The sequence below is a fragment of the Siniperca chuatsi genome, linkage group LG10 (genome assembly GCF_020085105.1).
Source record: "Siniperca chuatsi isolate FFG_IHB_CAS linkage group LG10, ASM2008510v1, whole genome shotgun sequence".
NCBI classification, from domain to species: Eukaryota; Metazoa; Chordata; class Actinopteri; order Centrarchiformes; family Sinipercidae; genus Siniperca; species Siniperca chuatsi.
The window spans coordinates 26,574,749-26,591,663 of NC_058051.1; the positions used below are offsets into that span (position 1 = coordinate 26,574,749).

The 16,915-nt window shown below is 39.2% G+C and overlaps 1 long non-coding RNA gene across 1 annotated transcript; it reads left to right on the top strand.

Moving 5' to 3' along the window:
* Positions 1 to 3,399: 3,399 nt before the first annotated feature.
* Positions 3,400 to 4,977, top strand: LOC122883450. Its single transcript, XR_006379632.1, has 3 exons — positions 3,400 to 3,436; positions 4,442 to 4,480; positions 4,584 to 4,977. It is a non-coding gene; the product is annotated as an uncharacterized LOC122883450 (long non-coding RNA).
* Positions 4,978 to 16,915: the final 11,938 nt, after the last annotated feature.

Sequence of the window (16,915 nt, forward strand, 5' to 3'; positions counted from 1 at the left end):
TTTATAGTGTTTTCAGCAGTTAATGTCCCCCACCACACGTAAACGTATGTAATTCTTATCAATCACTAACAATATTGGGGGAGCAACAAATAAAATATTTGCTGAGCTGCATGGACATTTGTTATAATGAAACGTGCTTAAGGTAAGTTAAGGTACTTCAATTAGTGCAAATTCTTTATAATAATTATCTTTTATACTCATGATGCTTAAGGATCCCTATTCTAAGGCCGTGATCAAGCTGAGCAGCTATGTTTTTTTCTGATATGAAAAACTTTAAATCTTTAAATCATTCAATCCTGTCTGAATCCATGCTGGGTCTGATCCTGTTGTTTGAAAAAGGAGGCAGGGAAAGCAAAATAAAGCATTGGTGTCGCTACATGCAGTTAGCCAAGCCTTCTTACTAAACCAGCTCTGTGAAAACGGCCGAGTATATTGTCTTCCTCTGTCTTTGGATTGTTGTTAAATTATGATGTCAGGCTGATCAGGTCCAAGTTCTTTGACTCTGAGCTTCTCTTGCAATGTTCTTCTCTCAAAAGGAGATATTTTTAGTGACTTAAATGAATTTTCTGTCTCAATTCTAGCTAGTTTGTTAAATTACACTCTGCAGCAGGTAGCTGTTTTTAACAACAAAAAGAAAACTCTAAAAACACTACCTCCACAGCACTAGAAGGCAGACAGACACAAATAGCAACTTGCTGGTGAACCTAGTGGAGCATTTAGCAGCTAAAGAGCCAGGTATTTCCTTCAGGAGTTGGTAGAGACCAAAAACAGAGCTAAAAGGAATCCAAAAACACAACTCCAAATGAATGATAATGTTGCGCCGTAGCTGGTGGATGTGTAAATAGGCAACTGTTTGCTATTAAGTTTGCCATATCAACTTAAAAAGGTGAAAATATGTCAAGATGGTTGTTCACAGCTTGTTTCTGCTGCCCCCAAGTGGTCAATAGTTAGGCCTACAACTGAACAACTTGATGGATTACTGAAACAAACATTTATCAATGATTTAAAATTTTAAACTGGTAGACATGATGACTTATTAGAAAGTGATAAACATGTGGCCCTGTTTTAATGAACTACTACATTTGTGACTGCAGATATGTGGAGGAGGATTTTACACAACCTGGCAACCAAAAAGTTCTTCTTCTTAATGGCTGACCCAAAGCCATTTAAATGTGTGATTTAAAGGTATTAACCAAATCAAATTACATGAATTCTGCTAGAGTCAGAAACTGACATGATAGTTATTGCTACTCTGCTAAGCTAGGCTAGTTAGCTTTTAGCTAGTTTACCAAGTGTTACTATTTTTCTCCATTATGATTAGATTTATCTGCTAAATTATTTATGGGGTAAAATAAACTGAATTATTAAGATGCTGGAGCATCAAAACAGATGTTTCAATTACAAAACACGGGCGGGGAAAAGTGGTTAAATATGCTTTAGCAAAGGTTAGCTGTGGCTATTTCGTCCAGCTAGCCTTAATTAGCCAAAGTGCACTCACTGCAGTTTGGTTTTTAGCTCTGTTTTGTTGTTCCTGCACATTTCATATCTATATCATGTCTATAATTTATATATGGTAAAACATGTCAGAGTGTCAGATCAATTTTGACCAAATATGTAGCCTAGTTACTGTATTTTGGCTTTATAGGGCAGAACAGTCCTGCTAATAGAAATAATAACTCAGGTACAGCTAGTGTTGGTGTGTAATTCACGCTGCATTTCATTGACTGGCTGCCATCTCATTGACTGGCTGCCATCTCATTGATTTGTCACTGGGCTTTAAATTGAAAGAGAAAGATTTTAATCGACATTTATTTGTTTTTGCTTCTTCACGATTTGTTGTTTTGCTCAGCAACCCAATTATTGCCTAGAAGAATGCAAGAAACACTAACACAGATCAGATCACGTCTTTATACCTGCAGGACATTATCCTGATATACTTGTGCAAATTGAGTGCCATGACTACTTTTCTGTAGCCCATGCAAACTGAATGTGTCATATCTGCCTCTGAGTAATATTGTATTAATGGAGTCTGGGCGAGAATGGTGTCAAAAACAGACAGCAGCTATGTAAGTATTTTCAGCAATTTAGTTCTCAAATTGCAGCTGTCAAGAGCATTTGAGGCTTCCCTCAGTCATGCATGGGCCTTAAAAATGTTGTGTCTAATGTCTCTGTCAGTCTACATCTCTGCACCTTTACAGGTTCACTCAGCAATCTCTTGTGCAATTACACAAAAAGTCATAGGGGGATGCATTAGAAACCCTGCTCCAGCTTGACATTAATGCACCAACACACATCAAACCCACGCATACACACACACCTCTCAGCATGGACAGGCAGCAGGAAAGAGACTGGTGTAGTTGAAGTGGAGACGGTGGGTTTTAATGACACAGTATCTCTCAGAACACTGTTCCCATAATTATGCTCTGTCTGACGTGGATCTGTCATTGGCATTGATTGTTTGTCCTGATGCCCACCTCCTTGGGGAGAAAAGTGTGTGAGTGTAGAAGGGAGGGAGGGGGGTGGATGTTTGGATCCCCTCGAGCTGGACAGGTTGCATTCAGGAGCCCATCGGAGACCCAAACTGGAGCCATTGGTGAGATTGGTATCGTGTTAATGGCTCCACAGACTCCATGATACATAGCAGCAAAACCATAAGAGGCCCTGGAATGTGGAGCTCCCTTGAATCATTGTCATAATTAGGGACAATTGCACACGCAGACCCAAGATCTATTGTACTCATTTGGAACCTGTTTTGTCTGACTTGTCTCATGCCTCACTACAGGGCTTGTGTCTGGGTGTTTGTGTATGTTAAAGGAATAGTAATAGAACATTTTGGGAAATGCATTTATTTGCTTTTTTTGCTGACAATTAGATGAGAAGATTGATACCACTCTCACACCTGTGCGTTTAATATGAGGCTACTGCCGGGCGACAGTTACCTTAGCTTAACATAAAGACTGGAAACAGGTGGAAACACCTAGCCTAGCTCTGTCAACTTGGATTTTAGTATGGATTAAAGATTAAAAATTAACAAACAATTTTGAGAGAAATTCAAACAATTGTCGAGACAAATTCAACAAAATTGAGACACCTGCGCCTGCCGGACACCTCCTGTCACCTTACTTCTATTTGGTGGATAATCATGCTCTGCATTTGGAACTACAGTTCCCATAATGCTTTGTGGGACGTAAACAGCAAGCATAATGTCGCTATGGACTTATCGTGATTTTGTGTTTTTGTTATTACCTATTTTATTTTGTAATATTCTCCCTCACTCTTGTGTCTGGTAGTTTTGCTTCCTGCCTTTGATTGCTTTCATTGTTTTCACCTGTGCCTTGTTGTCTCCCCTACCTGAGTGTATTTATTCTGTGTTCTTCCTTTGTTCTGTGTCAGATTGTTGTTGTATCTCTGTGAAGCACTCTGGTTTCGTGTGCCTGTGAGTTCTGGAGTCTTTGTTTTCTCTTGTACCTTACCTGTCTGTGGATTTTCGACACCTGCATGCACCTGTCTCTTTCAGCTCACGCAGTATCTTTGTCTCACATCTCTCCCTTCGTACCCCCCACTTCAACTCTCCCGTGTCCACCTGGGGAGGCCTGTCTCACAATTTGAAAACCTCTGGCTTAAACAAACAAGATATAACATGTTAATTAGTGAGCTTTAGATGTGCTGGTAGGCTGATTTTGTTACCTCTGGACAGAGCCAAGCTAGCTGTTTCCCCCTGTTTCCACTCTTTATGCTAAGCTACCCAGACTCCTGACTCCAAGTTATCTTAGTCATATTTATCATACAGACACTTGTGTGGTATCACTTTTTGTTTAAATGTTGGCAAGAAGGCTAATACTTATTTCCCAAAATGTTAAACTAAAACTGTTTATAATTCCTCAAGCCTCCTGTTACAGCAGTATGTTCCCATGCTTACTTATGCAACAGCAGCACTAAGCTCAGTTGTTGCAATACATGCCTCGCCGTATGACAAATGATTAGACCTTAAATAGCTCTATTGACACTAATAAGGGAAATATCCCTCATTATCGTTCCCCCCCAGTGATAGCAGAGGATAGAGCGGGGGAGTACAGGTGAGGTGACTCAGGCATGGGGCTCCTGGGAATAAAAACAGCAGACCTGGTCTGGTCGTGGGCCAGTAGCTCATGTCTGAGGGTGTGGCGTGTCTGAGGTTGATGATGTGGATAAGATAAGTGACAAGGGTGAGTTCAGAGATTGAGCATGGAAGGCTGAGGGGCCCCAGAGTTATGAAGCAGGCGGTACATGATTGGAGTCACTGCTACTTGGGGGGGAAAAACCAATTACTCCACAACTACTGCTCTAATGATGTATTTTGATCCTCTGAAAATGGGAAATTGACAGGTGCTATATTTCTTGATCTAACTAAAGCGTTTGATCTAGTCGACATTATCTTCTGTCTCGTATTTCTTTTTTCTAGGCATCTGGGTCCTTTGAAAAATGTCGTGCTGTCTGGCCTGTATGTATTGAAAACTTAAATATTAAGAGGTTTTAAAGGGACAGTTTGCAAGACCAAAAATACATATTTTTCCTTTTACCTGTAGTGTTATTTATCCATCTAGATTGTTGTGGTGTGAGTTACGGAGTTTTGGAGATGTCGGCCGGAGAGATGTCTGCCTTTCTTGAATATAATGGGACTATATGGCACTCGGCTTGTCTCAGAGCAATGTCTCTTTCCAGAAATCATGACCCAGTTTCTCAAGATAATCCACAGACCTTGTTGTGAGCAGTTTCATGTAGGAACTATTTTCTTTACCGATAGACAGTTCTCTATTTCTATATTTGTAGATTGCTGTTTTTCCCTTACATTGTGAGATTTTGATTTCCTCTGCTGACTTGTGTGACTCGTGACTTTACCTGTCTACACTAATCATGTGACTACTTACTTGTCCATACTGATCATGTGAATACTTGCCAACATATATAAGAAACAGCTCAAAGGCGACCATTTTGTATTTGCTCAGAAGAAGGTCTTAATGGCTGAGATGCGTAGGCATGTGTTTAATTGTTACTATGACTAAATAGCCATGAGATATTAAAGGCTTTTTTAAAATCACTACCCTCTTGAGTGCCTCAGTTTTCTTCAACATTTCTACCTTTGTATTATTATTGATTCTGAGCTTTCTTTAAATGCCAGAAGAAATTGATAATAATGTCTTTCGGAATAATCAAAACTAGTCTTATTTTATATTTCATATATAGTTACTTTTGCTTTTTTTTTTTTGCTGTTTTTTTTGTGTGTAAAAGCTCTTGAGCGAGCCTGAAACTCATTTTATGTAAATAATTAGTTAAATAAATGAATGATTGAATGATTAAATATAAATTTGCAGAGGAACAAACTTCAAAAAAAGAGAGGAAATCATAACTCAAAAACGTATAAAACAGCAAAGAATTGTAATAGCTTGCACTGATCTAATTTCTGTGATTAACGGGAGTTTTTCATGTCATCCCTCTATAACCCTTTCTCTCCCTTTTTATCTATCCCATCAAATGCTAGCATTCACTTGTTTTTGGCGTGTTAATGAACTGTAAACGTGGCCACACCTGCCTCGCTAACATCCACCGCAGTGCCATCCATTCCCCTTCAGTTCTGAGCAGTCCACTCTTGGGTGATGATGGTGTTTCTACCCTTGCAGGTTTGAGGGGGAAAATGCTTCATCCGAACCCCACGAACATCTGCCTTTTACATTACTCAAATCAAGACTGTCAAGCGATTGTGTAGATCCTGGCGGACTGATCCAGTAGGCTCATAAATGCCCAGGCTTCTGCCATCCATTTGTTCATTTGTGATCTCATATATCACACTTGTCACTCCTGGGCAGCTATAATCTCCCAGAAGCTTTTAGTAGAAATCCAGCTGACAGTGTTATTTGAAATGCCCTGTGATTATTCATTAGAGTTTACACATCTGTGGGAAGATCTCTAAAGATGAAGAAAAAAAATTACTTACGTTCTTACAAGGAAATAATAAGATATGTATTTTAACTGCGTCTTTCACTTTTTTTCCCCTTGCTGCTAGGACTGTTGCTCATCTGTATTGCCTAAAAAGCTGGTGTATTACCACCTTAAGACGCAGGGATATAATGAGATGGCTTGTGGGATGAGACGTTCAGTATGAAAGGATAAACACAAAACACCAGTGTACTTTCACACAGTTCACAGACTGCAAACTATAATCTTCCAAATCCTGTCAAAATCCAAGGGATGTATGTTTCACTAGGAAATATACACACTTACTGTATGTACCTTCTTTCTCCCACTGTTATGTGATTGCACCCATAGATGAAGAAGAAATCATTTGAATGCGATAGAGCATTTCTAGATGTTTTGGCAGGCCAATAAAACCGTGAAAAAAAAAAAAGAGTAATATTTGTGGACGTAACTCTTATGCCTTGAGACAGGTTTACAATCTCGTGCTGGCAGGATGGATTCCTGAAATAAACTTTCCAGACCCAGGGAGTGAAAACAACTCCCTTTCTTTTGTGAGGGAGACGAAGCTCGGCCCGATATTCATCAGTGGGGATAACCTCTGACCCCAGAATCATATGACGCTGAGTGCTGGAGATCCCGGTGCAGCCAGACAGTCTGTCTGAGACACCATCTCTCTTTCTCTCCCCGACACTTTTTCTCCCTCTCTGTCTCCCTGTCTCCCACTTTTTCCTCTTTCCTCACCTTTCTTGCTATCTTAGGGACTGTATGAAAATTGTTAGGTTGTGGAGGGGTGCTGAAACTTATGTTTAGCTTTTTAAAAAAGCAAGGCCCTCCACAGAGTTATTAATTTTTTTTTATGTGGAAGACACCCCTCCCCCAACATGTCAAAATAATGCAGTATTGAATTTGTTCAACTCATTTCATCATTAATATCTAAAAGAGGCTAAGCACAAAGAAATTAAGAGGGTGTACACCAGTTTAAACCACAATGTCATAGTGATATTGTCTCAATGTCTTGACAAAAAAAAAAAAAAAAAAAAAGACAAATCAAGACAAATTTGAATCATAAATTGAAACCATTCGTGAGCATACAAAAAACATCTCCCATGAAAACTGAGTGGCATTGCAGGTACTTAGATCATCGTATCTTGGTTTCTTCCAAATGCACAACATTCACCAACACTCTAAAGTAATTTTTCCAACTCAACATCTGTAATCTGGGCTGTCTAACAGCTTCTACACTGTTCGAACCTCCTCTCTCGACCGTAGACTTGCCTCTTCTGTCGAGCCGTGACTTAACCCGTGATGGTCTAGGGCTTATGGGAAACGTTTTGTTAAAGGCTGCGAAGAACATAAATATTGAATAAACAACAATATCAAAAAAGATTTTTAAAAATTTTATCTGAACATCTGGAGTAAACCACACGACGTACTGTTAAGAAAGGTTAAGTTCCAGCGCTGGATTTGTAAGTATTTGCGTTGTTACAAATGTCAATGGGATTTTGAATGAGGTTTTCTTACTTCTGGAACAGAATGCGTAAGTTCCAGTTTCATTTTGGTTCTCTAAAGCAAAGTGCACCTTTATGGTCCATTACGCACACTAAAGCCATCATTTATAACAATTTTATCCTTTTTATTTATTTATTTATTGCAATAAATCTTGAAAGGGAAGGCTAAAATAAAATATAAACTGGGGTGAGAACAGAAAAAGCCCTCCCTTGCTCTCCCCAAAAATTAGACCTCCCTTTAGCAAAAAGAAAACTTACCTAACCCTTCCCCTTTTCTGACCCCCATTGCCCCCCTAATAATGTGCGTACAGTCCCTTACTCTGCCTCCATTTGAAATATTACTGACATGCATCCCTATGTCTTGTAACACCATATAAACTTGTTTTCATAAGCTGAGGATAATTAGAAATCTCAGAGAAATATCAGTGTCTCTAACAGCCTGTCTATAACAGCCCCCCACTACCCTCAGATACCAGCATGCAGACAAGACGGTGGGCTCTCACCGCTCCAAACAATTACCATTAGGTAGGCCATGACAGAGCTTTTCCACACCGTGCAACAGACTGAAACAGCTGCTGACAAGCCCATCTCTCCTGAGCCCTGCTCCAGTCTGCCGCGATGCTCTGATTGTGACACTGGTTTTCAGATAAAGTACTCTCAGGACATACCTCAAGATGATGGCCTGATAAACAAATACCTACTGTAATGGGCTTCCTACAACATTTGATTTAATTTAACTGAGGTTCAGGAACTGCTAAATTGTTTCCATCTTGCAGCACCATACTGTAGCTAATTGTAGCCGCTTATCAGCGCGATCACCGGTTGTAACCTTAACATGATGCAATGGATGTCATGGTTGATGTATTGGAGGGTTTTTATATGAGTCGTGCGATAATTACAGAGCAGCTATGGATAAATCTCAGGGTAGGATGCATTCATACTTTCACTAATCCAGACATGGAGCCACTAAACATGTAATTACCTTATAAAAGAAGTATGCCCCATTTAAATGCACTCAAATCATTCGACAAAATGTAAGGGCAGATAATGTGGTGATTTTCACAAAGATAAGTGAGATCTGGTGTTTATGCACTAATCAGTGTTGGAGCATGTTGCGCAGAGCCTACATAATGAACTCGAGCAATTTAGACTGTAATTTAATGTTCTTGTCTGCAGACTATTACCTCATTTTTATTGCTCTGGTGTTAACAGTAAATAAAATATACGTCCTCATGATGTATGGTGGCAAAACATGCCGGTTTGTTTTGATGAAAATGGGGCTTACAGGTGGGTTGCAAGTGGCTGCGTCAAGTTGCTGCCCACCCCCACTCTCCACCTCCCTCTGCTTACAGGAAGAGGAGGCCAAGCCCCATGCACACATTTCTGTTCACTTCATAATTTGGCAACTGTAATGTTTGAGGCATTTCACTCAAGTGAGTCATGGTTAGAGTGGAGCCCTGTGCCAAAGAGGTGTTGGGTTTGAGTGCCGCGGTGTTCAGCATGAGGGGAAGAGCATGAGATGACATGTTTTGCTGGTATAGAGGATATGGGAGATACTCCTGTAATGAGTGCTTTGTGAGATAATGGTATGCACAAACCCGCCTCCTGCTATGTTTCCTCACTCAGTTCCAGAGGCAGAAACAGCAACAAGAACAATGCCGAAACATGTCATGTAGACAAGCTCGGGACGCACACGCATGTGGTGCTTGAAGAGTTGTTGGCGGAGTGTGTAGGCAGTATAATCTGATTTTTACATGGCACACGATTGTGTGTTGCATTGCATTGAAAACTGCAAGTACTCCTGACAGCTGTGGAACTCTGTTGCACCTGATTAAAAACACTGAAACATTTTTTGCTTGCTGTAATTATTCTACTTTATTATACTATTTCACTGAAATTAGCTGCCTGCTGCGGCCGAAAACGACAATCTGAGAGCGCTGAGAGTGAACCAAAACAGAAAAGTTGTGGGCCGGACAGCTAAACAATGAGCTGAAAGACGCTATAAAGCTCTGTAAAGCCGAGGGGCGCTGCATATTATGGTGTTAATTCTTTGTAGGTTCATCATTACGATACCTTTCACATTGCCACATTGTTTTAACATAGTCATTTGATACATTGTTATTATAAAAAATAAAGATTATAGCTGCTTTAAGATAAACTTTGGAATATATTTTTGCACAGAACGAGGACTATGGATTTTGTTCCCCATCCCTTCCGTTGGAAGCATGTTAGGAAGCGATCTTTTAATGTCCAGTATGAACAGGAGGAATGATTACAGCAAGCAAAAAGACATATCCTTGAAACCGCTTGATGTAATACAGTGCTGGAACCTCTTGCCTGGCCGTGACGGAGAACTTGTACTGTTTGTGGATGCTCAGACATGCTTGTGTGTGTAACATCATGCTGCAGCACAGCAGAGGGCAACGTCTAGACCGAGGAGCAGTATGGCTAACAGCTGCGTGCTCCTGTCCAGGGACAACTGGCTGTGACGGCATTTCCTTCGATATTCTCTCACATACTGTGTCTTTATTTCCAGCGGTCAAGCTCCCATGCAGCGCCCACCATGGATAAATGCAGCTTTTGTCAAGAGTTTTACCCCTCTGAGCAGCTGTCCACAGCCCCTCAGGCACTCTTCTGCTCAGCAACCCAAGCAAGTGCATGTCGGCTGTCAGGGCAGCGAGAAATGAACATTCAAGTTGAGAGACAGTTTTCATTATAGAGCGCAGCCAACTTTAGATATCATGTTGAAAAAATATTTTTCTCAAGAAGCCCCCTGTATGCAACGAATTAAAACTAGACACACCTGTGTACTGTGCGTACCTGATGTGTGTACTTAATGCATACCTCATTGAAATCTGGTTTGGATACACCTAACACCTCAAACCATTTCACAATTCCTGGTAGTTGTGTGACTCACTGATGCTCTGTGGATGTTCCCAAAAGTTGGTTTGTAGTCACACTAAGCCGTTAGCTTTCCAAGATTATGTGGCCAACAACGCAAACACCGAGATCCAGCACTGCTGTGACCTTAAGTAGAATTAACTTGCGTGGAAATTTCATTTCACTGCAAATTCTTGCAATAAAAAGAAGAAAAGAGCTGGTAATAGGCTACAAAGGTAGACAAAAACTTAGGATGCAGAAAAACATGGCTCTCAGCGGTTGATTAAATACAGGAGATGAAAGTTTGAAGCCAGGCAGAGCAAGTGTGTCACTAATAAGGCCTTGACTATTACCTGGACTGACAGCCAGAGAATGGGAGGAGAAGGGCTGGCTCCACACTGCTCAGTCAGCCAGAAAGCCCCCAAACGGCAGGGCTAACGCAGGTCAAGTGATTTGGCGCCTTGGGTGTATTAAAGCTATTTACAAGGGACTAAAGGATTTACGTTGCTTCAGCCATTCGGTCTGCGCTTTTATACGACCTGGCACTGTGCTGCTAAGTTTTCTCTCAATCAATACGAAAGGGTAATAAAGAATGTTGCCTTTGCGGGTGTTTGGCTTTTTGTTTAGTTGCAGAGCAAAGAGGTTTTTATGGGTGGCTCCTGACGCCTGGTGTGAAGACAAACACATGAAATTACATGAGATCCTCTGCACTTTGTCATGCACACACACACACACACACACACACACACACACACACACAAAAACACATACACATGCATGCAGATGCACACACATTCATAATCATATTGAAAGTATGAAAGCTGCCACACTTGAGGTTTGGAGCTTTTTGAAATGTAGGGTAACACTTTACTTTAACCCCACTTTTTAGCAGTTTTAAGCAGTGTATAAGCATTTAATAAATGCTTTATAACACACTATAATGTAATTGTAAGCAGATATACAGACATTTTTAAGTGTTTATTAATGTATTTGTCAACGTCTATAACTCGTCTTGTGAGCACCCATAAGTGGAGGCTGGTGCATAAACAGATAATGAATGACAATCAAGTAAAACACAGTTGTAACAGTATAAAATATGTTTTCATAGGAGAAGTTATAATTGTTGACAAATAATATACATTAATAAACATTTAATGTCCTTCTAAGTGCTTACAACTACATTATAGTGTATACTAAACCATTTATTAAATGTTTATATACTGCTTAAAAATGTTAAACAGGCGGTGTTAAAGTAAATTTAACTATATGTAACATTGTGTGATGACCAAAACTAACATCAGTTTCTTCATATATCTCATGATCTCTGAGAATGTATTATTTAAAAGAATAATTTTTATTGAAGTTGATATTTCACCCCTAATGTTCTTAGGAGACCCCAGGTCCACTTTAACAGCTAAAAACATAGTGAACAGTTTTATCAGCTCAATACTTCATGACTTCTAATTTTATGAGAATTGCTTATAAACATAATTCTGAACTGATGACATATTTCAGAAGATCGCAACAGAAAATGACTTTTGTTTGGGGCAGCTGTAAAACACGGTTAAATACATTGGATTTTCATTTGCTCCATATCTGTGATTGGCGTTGACAATACTTTTTACGCAGCACTGCCCCTCCCAAATCCCCAAATCTATCTGTATTTCCGTTATTGTAGTTTTACAACTGTTTGATCATAAGGGGTCTGACAGGGCGTTCAACCTCTCTATATATTTGTGATATTCCACTTTGTCTATTTATATAAACAGTTTTTGATGGTTATGAATATTTGACCCACTATGTACATTATGTCTTGACTCTCGCTGCCCCCTAGTGTCTCACCAACCACCTTATTGACTAAATGAAATGAATGTTTGATATTGTTATTGTATCTTTTGTGACCTATTGCTTAGAAGTTTGAGCAAGACTCATTTAAATTATACTTTCATGTCTAGTCATATTTATAGCTGTTTTTTTTAAATGTCACTGGTCATCTAGCTCTTTATATCCTTTGTTTCCTTCCCGTTGGTATTCCAACCTGTAGTTGGTCCAAACATCGCTATAACCACTATAATTTAGAGGGAAATATTGTACATTTTACTTCACTACATTTATTTTACAGCTATAGTTTCTAGTTACTTTTCAGATTAATATTTTACATACAGTACATCTGTGTGAGGTTGGTCTCCTTGTCATGTTTCGGTTGTCTAGGAGTTGTTTGCACTTCCACCAAAGAGACATTTCCCCTCGAAACCTCTCAGATGGTTTCATTTAAATAACTATTTTAGACCCAAAGAGGTAAAATCATTCAATATTTCACAAAAAAAAGCAAAGATTAGAGAAAAGTCCCAAAAATGACTACAGAGTTTTGTAGCAGAACTTTGTTTTTAATTCTTTTCTCTCCCATTAATCTCACGACCCCCCAGATTTATCTTGTGACCCTTTGGAGGGGTCCGACCCCTATGTTGGGAACCACTGCTCTAATCTACCTAACTGTATCTAAAGTATTTTAAACTAGCTCCACCTCAACCACTTGCAACAGTACAATGCTGCTTACACGTTGATGAATCCGCATTAACAATCTCTTATGTAAAATATAACAAATATGCCAGTCAAGGGCCATTTTTCTGTAGAACCAATACTTTTACTTTTGATACTTTAAGTACATTTAGGTGATGATAATTCTGCACTTTTACTTACATATTTTTACATAGTTTTATTGATATTAAGTAAATGATCTGAGTACCACCACTGTTCACCCTTAGCTTTTTCACATAAAGATATATGCTGCCATCTTGTGGATAACTTGCAAAGTAACCATGCACAGAAGTGACAACTGCTTGTCACAGGACGTTTCTGTCAGTGGTGGAAAGTAACTAAGTACATTTACTCATGCACTGTACTGTACTGTAATTTTGAGGTACTTGTACTTTATTTGAGTATTTCCATTTTCTGCTACTTTACACTTTTACATCACTATATTTCAGTGGCAAATATGGTACCTTTTGCTGCACTACATTTAGATTTAACAATATAATCAACAAATAAATGATGATAATGTATAATTATAGACTAAGCTAATTTGCTCCAACTTTTCCAGATGCAACATTAAAGTGATGTTCACGCATTAATTATTATAATACAGTAATATAATATACATTATTCTGAAATGGGCCATTCTGCATCATGAGTACTTTTACTTTTGGTACTTTAAGTAGTTTGATGCTTATACTTTTGTACTTTTACTAAAGTAACATTTTGAATGCATGTCTTTTACCTGTGACAGAGTATTTCTACACTGTGGTATTGCTACTTTTACGAAAGTAAAAGATTTGAGTACTTCTTCCACCGCTGGTTTCTGTCTTCTTTCCCCTGAATAAATTGAATCAATGGGACCCACCCTTAAACAAAGCAACAGTTACAGCCTCGGGCTAAAAGGTTATGAGACTGCAATATGCCGATGTTTAGTGGAACATAATGAATCCTGAATGATGCGTTGCCCTTTGATCACATCACACTACTCAATGGTGCAATTAATCCAGTAATTAATAATAGATTAAATATCCACACTGAGTGGCAGACAGTATGAGAAGCATGCTTCAAATCAATTTAGCAAAGTGGGAAAAAAGGGGATAAAACTGTAATTACTAACATCAATCAAAAACTGTGATTGAACAAAACCTCTGGGGCATAAAAACACACACACACACTCTCACACACACAATTTTACAGCCATTGGCCTGTCAATGCCCTCGCCTGCCAGCTCCAGACAGGCAATGTGTTCCAGATTAGATCAAACTCCAGGTTGCCCATTTCAATTCTAAAAGCAGCTGTACGACACTGTTACCATGACGACACTCACAGTCTGGTCTGCAGCCATAAAAATAGACAGGGGTTTGTGGTTCAGTTCAGGACTTGCTGAGATGATAGTGGGCAGCAGACAATCAAAAAAAGACCAAGATTAGACCACAGCTGCTGGAGTATCTGGCACCGGCCCTTAATCAAACTAGGATGATACAAAAACAAGCTGCGAGCCTTGAACCCAAACTTTTCTGACGTTGTGGCTTGTTTCAGTGTACGCAGCCTTCACTGGTTTGATCTGTTGTGACAGGGGTGAAACCCACACACCTGAGTCAGAAGGTGGTAGTCAGGAAAACGACCACAAAGAGACACAAAACGACCAGAAAGACATGCAAATTGACTAAAGAGATGCAAAGACACCACAAAGAGACACAAACAACTACAAAGAGACCCAAATGACTAAAAAGAGAATCAAAACGACCATAAAGACATGCAAAATGACCACAAAGGGACGTAAAATGACAACAAAGAGACGCAGCTGCATCATTTATTGTCGTTTTGTGTCTCTTTCAGTGTGGGTGTCTTGCTCCTATGTCAATGGTAAATGAACTGCATTTATACAGCGCTTTTCTATCTTAACGGACAAAGCGCTTTACAATTATGCCTCTCATTTACCCATTCACACACACACTCACACAACGATGCCGGCGGAACTGCCATGCAAGGTGATGGCCTGCCCATTGGGAGTTCAGTGCTTTGCTCGAACCACCAACCCATTAATGGACGACTCGCTCTACCTCCTGAGCCACAGCCGCCCCACTGTAGGAGGGGTGGGTTGGCCTTTTACATGCCTGTGTCCAGGGACCCATTGTCTTAATGAAGGGTTATTGACTACAGCATCTGTCACTGTAGAAGGGGAGCTATATGCTCGAACCAATAAGGCAGATCAACCCTGGGTACCAATGAAGCCATAAATGTCTGACTCTTGTTTAATGGAGCAAATTTGCCTCTGAAAATGTTTCTCCCTTAACTTTTAAATAATTTCAAGTTTTCTTCAGATTGCTTTAGCATCTTGATATTAGTTGTGCAGGCACGGTCTCTGTTTTTACACCTCACCTTAAAAAACTATTTTTAAAGAAATGCTTTTTTGGACTTTTTCTTCCAGAGGATTCTGGCATTTTCTTTTATTGTCTTTTTATTTATTGGCAGCATTTTCATAGTAGCATTTTGTGGGTTTTTTTTGGAAACCTGCTATATGAATACAGTTATTTGTATTAGAAAATGGTAGTAGTAAGTACTAGTAGTAGTAGAAGTAATGCTAAAATACAAATTACAGCGTAAACACTCTGTACAAATGAAATACTGATACATCCGTGAGGTACAAGGGAAGAAGTTCTGGGAATAAGGGGGTTACGGATTTGGAGGGACCCTAAAATAAATTACACCGATTGTACTTCTTGTAAATTTCCTGGTACATATTAAATAATCACTGACAGGGGACCAACCGGCTTAGTGTAGAGTTAATTACTTAGTTAGTTAGCTTTTATTTCTGTGTCATGCCAAAGATTTGATTATAAAACGCAGCTATTTATCAAACATCAAAAAACACGCACCTTTCGGTAACACATATACAAAACCAAGAGGAAAGAAAAGATCAGTTATAACATTATATGTATTTTTAACATATTTCTATACAGAATTTAAAATAAATTGTACACCAAAAAGAACAGATAAAGGGCCTTTTATCTCATCTCCATGTAACTGAAATGTTTCATATGTGAACAGTCAACTCAGTCTTTGTGCCATCATATTTACACAATCAATTTCTCTTTTTATCTTACAAAGTATTGGGCAATATCTCAAATCTATATGTCCTTGCACAATAGTTATGTCATGACAAGGAGAAAAACTAGATGTGCCACTTAAACTTAGCAATATATAAAAATTAAATCTGATATATTGCCTTTCATTGTGCACACAACAAGAAAATGAGACTCCCCTCTTCCCAGCTTCCAAGAACCACCAGCAACAAGGACTACAGCCCTCAAATTATTTATTTCTTATAATTAATGGTGATTTTTGGCTTCATGGGCTAACAGCAAAGTAGCAAACAAAACTAAACTAAATTAATCAACCTAAAATCTAGAACTAGACCTTAAAACACCTAAAAGAGATTAAACAAAAATGCTACCCACTCCTACAGATCCCAGGGCTGCTATAGATGATGCATGATACTATTTACAATGTTTTACAAAAGTGCAGACCACAGCGGGCAGGCAGGCTGGAAGTGGAGTGAGAAGAGCCCGCAGGAGCCGAGGGGAAGTTGGCCTGTACCGATCAGCTTCCTGGAATCACCTATAGACTCATTGAATCAATCGTTCACTCAGCCAATCAGAGAGGCTCACCTGCAGCACATTACACAGAGAGCCACCGGAGCAGGTTCACCAGAGAGAGAGATCCACAAGCACACACAGATGGATTTAAAGCACATAATACACAAATGTGCAAACACAATGTCACCATGTATATACTTTATACTGTATGTTGTTACAAAAAACACACATAAAGTTGACAGAAAATGAACTGGCAACCATTTTGATAATCATTTAAGTCATTTTTAATGAAATATTTCATGGTTCCAGCTTCTCAAATGTGACAATTTGCTGCTTTTCCTTTTAATTATTTTAATAATTTTGTTTTAATAATTTTGAGGTTTGGACTGTTGGACAAAACAGGCATTGTAAAGGTGTCACTTTGGGCTCTGGGCAATTGTG